The sequence below is a fragment of the Triticum aestivum genome, chromosome 3D, assembly GCF_018294505.1.
Source record: "Triticum aestivum cultivar Chinese Spring chromosome 3D, IWGSC CS RefSeq v2.1, whole genome shotgun sequence".
NCBI lineage: Eukaryota > Viridiplantae > Streptophyta > Magnoliopsida > Poales > Poaceae > Triticum > Triticum aestivum.
Genome location: NC_057802.1, coordinates 311,051,214 through 311,061,362, shown reverse-complemented (window position 1 = coordinate 311,061,362; position 10,149 = coordinate 311,051,214).

Genomic DNA, 10,149 nt, shown 5'->3' with positions numbered 1-10,149 from the left:
ATCAATTAACCCATAGGACAAAACAGATCTACTCAAACATCATAGGATAGCCATACATCATTGGGAAATAATATATAGCGTTGAGCACCATGTTTAAGTAGAGAGTACAGCGGGTAAAAGAGGGGTTACACCACGGCATAGAGGGGGGAAGAGTTGGTGATGATGGCGGTGAAGTTGTTGGTGACGATTGCGGTGATGATGATGGCCCCAGCGGCGTTCCGGCGCCACCGGGAGAGAGGGGGAGAGAGACCCCCTCCTTCTTCTTCTTCCTTGACCTTCTCCCTAGATGGGAGAAGGGTTTACCCTCTGGTCCATGGTCTCCATGGCGTGGGAGGGGCGAGAGCCCCTCCGAGATTGGATCTGTCTCTCTCTGTTTCTGCGCTCTGGGATTCTGCCCTTTCACCGTTTCTTATATATCCGGAGATCCGTAACTCCGATTGGATTGAAACCTTCGCCCAGATTTTTCTCCGAAAATTAGCTTTCTTGCGGCCAAAGAAGAGCAGCAACCGCCTTACGGGGGGCCCACGAGGGCCAGGGGTGCGCCCCCTGCCTCGTGGACCCCTCGGGCACCGTCTCGCGTTGATTCTTCTTCCCATATTTCACAAATATTCCAAAAATATTCTCCGTCCGTTTTTATCCCGTTTGTACTCTGATTGATATGGGGTTTCTGCGAAACAAAAAACATGCAACAGACAGGAACTGGCACTGGATCAATATGTTAGTCCCAAAAATAGTATAAAAAGTTGCCAAAAGTATATGAAAGTTGTAGAATATTGGCATGGAACAATAAAAACTTATAGATACGACGGAGACGTATCAGCATCCCCAAGCTTAATTCCTGCTCGTCCTCGAGTAGGTAAATGATAAGAAAGATAATTTTTGATGTGGAATGCTACCTAGCATAATCTTGATCTCATAATCTAATCATGGAATGAATATTAAGACACGAGTGATTCAAAGCAATAGTCTATCTTTTGACATTAAGACAATAATACTTCAAGCATACTAATAAAGCAATCATGTCTTTTCAAAATAACATGGCCAAAGAAAGTTATCCCTACAAAATCATATAGTCTGGCTATGCTCCATCTTCACCACACAAAATATTCAAATCATGCACAACCCCGATGACAAGCCAAGCAATTGTTTCATACTTTTGGTGTTCTCAAACCTTTTCATCTTTCACGCAATACATGAGCGTGGGCCATGGACATAGCACTATAGGTGGAATAGAATATGATGGTGGAGGTTGTGTGGAGAAGACAAAAAAGGAGAAAGTCTCACATTGACGCGGCTAATCAACGGGCTATGGAGATGCCCATCAATTGATGTCAATGTGAGGAGTAGGGATTGCCATGCAATGGATGCACTAGAGCTATAAGTATATGAAAGCTCAAACTAAAACTAAGTGGGTGTGCATCCAACTTGCTTGCTCATGAAGACCTAGGGCATTTGAGAAAGCCCATCGTTGGAATATACAAGCCAAGTTCTATAATGAAAATTCCCACTAGTATATGAAAGTGATAACTCAAGAGACTCTATATGAAGAACATGGTGCTACTTTGAAGCACAAGTGTGGTAAAAGGATAGTAACATTGCCCCTTTTTCTTTTTTCTTTTTTTTCTTTTTTTTGCGGGCTTCTTTGGCCCCCCTTTTTTATTCAGGCTTCTTTGGCCTCTCCCTTTTTTAGGGGCAATGCTCTAATAATGATGATCACCACACTTTTATTTACTTACAACTCAATATTACAACTCGATACTAGAAATAAGATATGACTCTATATGAATGCCTCCGGCGGTGTACCGGGATGCGCAATGATCTAGCGTAGCAATGACATAAAAACGGACAAGCCATGAAAACATCATGCTAGCTATCTTACGATCATGCAAAGCAATATGACAATAAATGCTCAAGTCGTGTATATGATGGTGATGGAAGTTGCATGGCAATATATCTCGGAATGGCTATGGAAATGCCATGATACGTAGGTGTGGTGGCTGTTTTGAAGAAGATATAATGAGGCTTATGTGTGACAGAGCGTATCATATCACGGGGTTTGGATGCACCGGTGAAGTTTGCACCAACTCTCGAGGTGAGAAAGGGCAATGCACGGTACCGAAGAGGCTAGCAATGATGGAAGGGTGAGAGTGTGTATAATCCATGGACTCACATTAGTCATAAAGAACTCACATACTTATTGCAAAAGTTTATTAGCCCTCGAAGCAAAGTACTACTATGCATGCCCCTAGGGGGATAGATTGGTAGGAAAAGACCATCGCTCGTCCCCGACCGCCACTCATAAGGAAGACAATCAATAAATACCTCATGCTCCAACTTCGTTACATAACGGTTCACCATACGTGCATGCTACGGGAATCACAAACTTCAACACAAGTATTTCTACAATCCACAACTACCCACTAGCATGACTCTAATATCACCATCTTTATATCGCAAAACTATTGCAAGGAATCAAACATATCATATTCAGTGATCTACAAGTTTTATGTAGGATTTTATCACTAACCATGTGAATGACCAGTTCCTGTCATCTGTCTAAATAGATATAAGTGAAGCAAGAGAGTTTAATTCTTTATACAAAAGATATGCCCACGCTCTAACAAGTATAAGTGAAGTAAAAGATCATTCTATAAATGGCGGTTTTCTATGTGAAGAGAAACAGGCAATCCAAACTTCAAATGATATAAGTGAAGCACATGAAGCATTCTATAAAGCCATACTCAAAAGATTTGAGTGAAGTGCAATGAGCATTCTATAAATCAACCAAGGACTATCTTATACCAGCATGGTGCATAAAATAAAAGTGAAAACTAAATGCGAAAGACGCTCCAAGATTTGCACATATCGCATGAATGAAACGAATCCGAAAACATACCGATACTTGTTGAAGAAAGATGGGATGCCTTCCGGGGCATCCCCAAGCTTAGACGCTTGAGTATCCTTGAATATTTACTTGGGGTGCCTTGGGCATCCCCAAGCTTGAGATCTTGCCTCTCTTCCTTCTTCTCACATCGAGATCTCCTCGATCCTCGAACACTTCATCCACACAAAACTTCAACAGAAAGCTCGGTAAGATCCGTTAGTATAATAAAGCAAATCACTACTCTAAGTACCGTTGAAAACCAATTCATATTTTCTTTTTGCATTGTAGCTACTGTAATATAACTTTTCCATGGCTTAATCCACTGATATAAATCGATAGTTTCATCAAAACAAGCAAGCTATGCATCAAAAACAGAATCTGTTTTAAACAGGACAGTCTGTAATAATCTAAACATTCACCATACCTCTGGTACTCCACAAATTCTACCAAAATTAGGAAAAATAAACAATTTGTATATAAATATAGTGCAAAATGTTTCAGAACCATTTGACGTTCCAGTAAAGAATGTAAAATCACGCACTACAGACAAAGTTTCTGTCCTGCACCGCACAAACCAACAAGCATTGTAAACATCCTAAAGGCAAACCTTGGCACATTATTTTTATAATACAATGGAATTGTACAAGGGGATAATTATTTTTGTTGAAAAGTTTCTGTAATCAAGATTCACAAAGTTTCCGTGAGCATGAACAAAGTTCAAGGAGCTCCCCCACTTCAACAATGCTTGTCTCTTTCACTTTCACTTTCCTTTTTGAAAAGTTTTGGGTTCCCCTCTTTATTTTATTTTTTGTTTTTAAACTATATAAAAGCACTCAACAGAAATAAATGACTCTCTAAAACTTCCGGGTTGTCTCCCTAGCAGCGCTTTCTTTAAAGCCATTAAGCTAGGCATATAGTGCTCAAGTAATGGATCCACCCGGATCCCAAGGTATATCAAAGACAATTTTAATTAACAATGATTTGTGATTTAGTAGTGAGCACAAAGTAACATATATCATGTAATGACGAAGTCTAACTCTCTTCCTATGCATCGGCATGTCATAAAAGAACAATTCATGCACACATAGTAAAGGCCAATGCATAGTATAAACAGTTTCTTGCAATTTTATCATATTGGAAACATAGAGAGGTGGAGATGTAGTTCCTCTCTCATAATAATTGCAAGTAGGAGCAGCAAGCACATGCATATTACATTCATCAAAATCATCATGTGTAGTAGTAAAACGCAACCCATCAATATAATCCTTAATAAGGGCAAACTTCTCCGATATTGTGTAGTTTGGAGAATTCAAAAAGATAATAGGACTATTATGGGTGGGTGCAATAGCAACAATTTCATGTTTAACATAAGGAACTATAGCAAGTTCATCTCCATAAGCATAATTCATATTGGCATCTTGGCCACAAGCGTAGCAAGCATCATCAAAAAGGGATATTTCAAAAGAATCAAAGGGATCATAACAATCATCATAGCAATCATTCTTCGGTAAGCACGAAGGGAAATTAAACAATGTATGAGTTGAAGAGTTACTCTCATTAGAAGGTGGGCACGGGTGATCAATCCGCTCTTCCTCCTTTTGTTCTTCGCTCTCCTCCTCATCTTTTCATCCAATGAGCTCACAGTTTCATCAATTTCTTCTTCCATAGATTCCTGCAAAATATTAGTCTCTTCTTGGACAGCAGAGACTTTCTCAATAAATGCATCAATATCGGAATTGAATTCATAATTAGCATAGCAATATTTAAGGATAGCTAAATTTTTAGGTCTATAAACAGCATCATAAAGATTTTCAAACTCTTTGAACATAGATTCAATTTCATAAGCACCCATAAAAGCAACAAATTCTTCTATTTGTTCCACATCATAGTAATCATATATACCTCTAGCATAAGAAGCCAAGGTTTCATTATCATTAAATTTGCATGAAAAGGGAAGGTGTGGAGCCTTCATCCTAGAGCAACAAGTATAATCATATCTCAAGCATACTTGCTGAGCATACCACTTCAACATATAAATTTGATCCCATAATAGTTTCCCTTTTTGAGTCAAGCGATAATCCCTAAAGTATTCACGTTGATCCAACGTGTCTCCCATTACCAGATTGAATGGGGTTTTCTCAGGATTATCAAAGTAGTACACAATATCTGTCACATAACGAGCATCGAGGGTTTTAGGAGGTTCCCCATCTCCATGAGTAGCAAGTAAACCAATTTTTTTTAGTATTTCATGTTCCATATCCATAACTAAAGATAGAGAACAACTAAGAACATCAAATAAAAATTACTTAGTGATAAAGCAAATAAGCACACACGAGAATATTTCACCCCACGCTATAACTCCCTGGCAACGGCACCAGAAAAAGGTCTTGATAACCCACAAGTATAGGGGATCAATTGTAGCCTCTTTCGATAAGTAAGAGTGTCGAACCCAATGAGGAGCTAAAGGTAGAACAAATATTCCCTCAAGTTCTATCGACCACCAATACAACTCTACGCACGCTTGACATTCGCTTTACCTAAAACAAGTATAAAACTAGAAGTACTTTGTAGGTGTTTTCGGATAGGTTTGCAAGATAGTAAAGAGCACGTAAATAAAAAGTAGGGGCTGTTTAGATAAAGACACAACTAAATTAGTTTTGGTAAAGAGCTTTTTGTCACGAGAAAGTTATTTGTCCCTAGGCAATCGATAACTAGACCGGTAATCATTATTGCAATTTTATTTGAGGGGGAGGCATAAGCTAACATACTTTCTCTACTTGGATCATATGCACTTATGATTGGAACTCTAGCAAGCATCCGCAACTACTAAAGATCATTAAGGTAAAACCCAACCATAGCATTAAAGTATCAAGTCCTCTTTATTCCCATACGCAAACAACCTACTTACTCGGGTATATGCTTCTGTCACTCACGCCACCCACCATAAGCAAATCATGAACATATTGCAAACCCTACAGCAGGGATCCCTCATGCTTGCGCGACACGGAGAGCACCATAGGTCAGCACCAATAATAAAACATGCAACTCAAACCAATCACGATCATCAATTAACCCATAGGACAAAACGGATCTACTCAAACATCATAGGATAGCCATACATCATTGGGAAATAATATATAGCGTTGAGCACCATGTTTAAGTAGAGAGTACAGCGGGTAAAAGAGGGGTTACACCACTGCATAGAGGGGGAAGAGTTGGTGATGATGGCGGTGAAGTTATTGGTGAAGATTGCGGTGATGATGATGGCCCCGGCGGCGTTCCGGCGCCACCGGGAGAGAGGGGGAGAGAGCCCCCCTCCTTCTTCTTCTTCCTTGAGAGGGCGAGAGCCCCTCCGAGATTGGATCCGTCTCTCTGTCTCTCTCTGTTTCTGTGCTCTGGGATTCTGCCCTTTCACCGTTTCTTATATATCCGGAGATCCGTAACTCCGATTGGATTGAAACCTTCGCCCAGATTTTTCTCCGAAAATTAGCTTTCTTGCGGCCAAAGTAGAGCAGCAACTGCCTTACGAGGGGCCCACGAGGGTCAGGGGCGCGCCCCGTGCCTCGTGGCCCCCTCGGGCACCATCTCGCATTGATTCTTCTTCCCATATTTCGCAAATATTCCAAAAATATTCTCCGTCCGTTTTTATCCCGTTTGGACTCTGTTTGATATGGGGTTTCTGCGAAACAAAAAACATGCAACAGACAGGAACTGGCATTGGGCACTGGATCAATATGTTAGTCCCAAAAATAGTACAAAAAGTTGCCAAAAGTATATGAAAGTTGTATAATATTGGCATGGAACAAACAAAAATTATAGATACGACGGAGACGTATCAATGGGCCAAGCGGCAAGCAAAACTGGCCAAACTGGCTAAGGAAGCAATGAGGAAATTCAATGAAGACTCTGCTGCTGCCGCTGCTGAGGCCTCTGCTAGCAAGCCCAAGAAGGCTATGCCTAAGAAGCCAGCTCACAAACCAAGTTCCTCGGCAATGCCCTCATGGCCAAGCTCGTCTTTGCCCTCACGGCATATTCCTCAAGCTGCTCTAGTTCCTCTAGCCGCAAAATCTTCAGCTACTCCTGCAAAGTCCTCAGCACCCGTGCATCTCGCCTCTTGCCAATGGACCACAGGCATCTCAATTGCTTCAGGAGCATCTGCAAGTTCTTCAGCCCCTCCTCAGTCAGGCCCCACTTTGCTGAAGACCAAGGCTACTGCTGGACGAGGCACTAGACCAAGTCCTCACATGAAGCAGGTTGCCTTCCACGTTCCGTCAAGTGAAGACGAAGCTGATGATGATGAACTTGGTGATATCATCAGAGACAGACAGCAAAGGGCCACTAGAGCCAAAGGCACTAATGTGCCATTGACGCTGGATCCCAAGTTGATCCTGGACTTCATTGATCTCTGGCACAAGGATCCCAACACTCCTATGCCTGACTTCAATCTCACACGTGGCCAAAGTCACATGTTGACAACCTTCATAGGCAAGGAAAAATGGAAATTTGAGAAGGCCAGTCAGCTGAAGAAAGATCAGCACAAGAAGGAGTGTTACCTGAAGAAGAATGTTGTCAAAATGACAACTCGTGAACTTGTGACCATGCAAGCTGAGATCAAAACCCTCGGTGATGAATTTGACGCCTACCGTGCAGATTGGCTGGGATCCAAAGTCAGATTCATCAAAATGGCTGAAAAATTCACCTCAAATGTTGTTGCCTCAACGCAACATGAAATTCCTCAGGCTGAAGCATTTGCCCAGCCTACTGAAGAACATGCCAGCACCGTTGATGAAGATTCAGGCTGCTGAAGAAAATGAGAGCACCAGGGCTGATGAAGCTATTCCAGCCACCGAAGAAAATGCAAGGGCAACCACTAGTGTTGCGCCTGAAGATCAAGCCAGGCCAGTCAAAGCATCTGCTGCTGTAATGCCCACGATGCGGCTATATCTCCCACGTGTCGAGGCACAATTTAGAGGCATAACCGCATTGTGGTTTTGTCGCAATAAGGGTCATCTTCACACAATCCCATGTAATGAACAAGAAAGGGATAACGAGAGTTGGCTTACAATCGCCACTTCACACAATACATAAATATAATTCATACATCATCCAAAATACACACATAGCCCGACTACGGTCAAGATCCAAATGAAAATAAGATAACCCCAAATGCTAGATCCCCGATCGTCCCAACTGGGCTCCACTACTGATCATCAGGAAAAGACACATAGTAACGACCACGTTCCTCATCGAACTCCCACTTGAGGTCGATCCCATCATCTGCAATGGCATCGTCGGCACCTGCAACTGTTTTGGTATAATCTGTGAGTCACGAGGACTCAGCAATCTCACACCCGCGAGATCAAGACTATTTAAGCTTGTAGGACAGGATGGTGTAAAGAGGTGGAGCTGCAGTAGGCACTAAGCATATATGGTGGCTAACATACGCGAAAGAGAGCGAGAAGAGAAGCAACGGAACGGTCGTCAACTAGCAATGATCAAGAAGTGATCCTGAACTCCTACTTACGTTCAAGCATAACTCAAACCGTGTTCACTTCCCGGACTCCGCCGAGAAGAGACCATCACGGCTACACACACAGTTGATGTATTTTAATTTGGGTCAAGTGACAAGTTCTCTACAACCGGGCATTAACAAATTCCCATCTGCCTCATAACCGCGGGCACGGCTTTCGAAAGATAATACCCTGCAGGGGTGTCCCAACTTAGCCCATCATAAGCTCTCACGATCAACGAAGGATAAACCTTCTCCCGGAAAGACCCGATCAGTCTCGGAATCCCGGTTTACAATACATTTCGACAATGGTAAAACAAGACCAGCAAAGCCGCCCGAATGTGCCGACAAATCCCGATAGGAGCTGCACATATCTCGTTCTCGGGGCACACCGAATGAGCAGTCCGTACAACTAAAACCAATCCTCGAGTTTCCCCAAGGTGGCGCTGCAAAGGGCTCTAGTTTGGACCAGCACTCAGAGGAACACTGGCCCGGGGGTTTAAATAAAGATGACCCTCGGGCTCGCGAAAACCCGGGGGAAAAGGCTTAGGTGGCAAATGGTAAAACCAAGGTTGGGCCTTGCTGGAGGAGTTTTATTTAAGGCGAACTGTCAAGGGGGTCCCATAAATCACCCAACCGCGTAAGGAACGCAAACTCAAGGAACATAATATCGGTATGACGGAAATTAGGGCGGCAAGAGTGGAACAAAACACCAGGCATAAGGCCGAGCCTTCCACCCTTTACCAAAAATATAGATGCATTAATATAACAAGAGATATTGTGATATCCCAACATATCCATGTTCCAACATGGAACCAACTTCAGCTCCACCTGCAACTAGCAACGCTATAAGAAGGGCTGAAGAAAAGCGATAACTTAGCCAAACAACGGTTTGCTAGGAAAGGATGGTTAGAGGCTGTCATGGTAAAAATGGGAGGCATGATATGGCAAGAGGTAGGTAGCGCAGCATGGCAATAGAACGAACAACTAGCAAAGCAAAGATAGAAGTGATTTCGAGGGTATGGTCATCTTGCCTGCAAGGTTCTCAGAGTTGTCGAAAGCTTGATCCTCGTAAGCGTACTCAACAGGTTCCTCGTTCACGAACTCGTCTCTCGGCTCTACCCAAGATAAGAACACAAGCAACGGAACCACAATCAATCACGGGAAATGCACAAGCAACAAGATGCAAAACATGAATGATATGCAAGATATGATATGCGATGCATATGCGTGCTCCGGAAGAAAAATGATGAACAAGGCAGTAACTTGGCAAACCAAGCATGCCACTGGAAAGATGAGATGATTTCGGTTGAAATCGATATAAAGATCACCGGAAACGGATGCACGGTTTGCAAATGGCAAGCAAAACAAGAATGACACGAATCTACGATTAACAGCATGATATCACTTAAAATGCCACAAGTAACAATGCTACAACACTCCAATATAGCAACAAAGCATATGACAGTAATCTACAGGAGATGCTTGACAAAAGATGAACACTAAGCTATGGCTAGATCACAACATAACAGGTTCAAACAAGCATGGCAAAAGTGCAAAAGAAATCAGGTTCACAGACTTGGTGAAATTACTGGACATGACTGAAACAACATCAGGTAGCAATGTTCAGAGCAAGAAATCAACATGCTACAGGAACTTAACATGGCAAAACAAGGCATGGCAGTATTCTCCTAAATGCATATAACAAAAGTCCCTTACTGACCATAAGCCAAAAAGGACCAGAAGATATGATGGC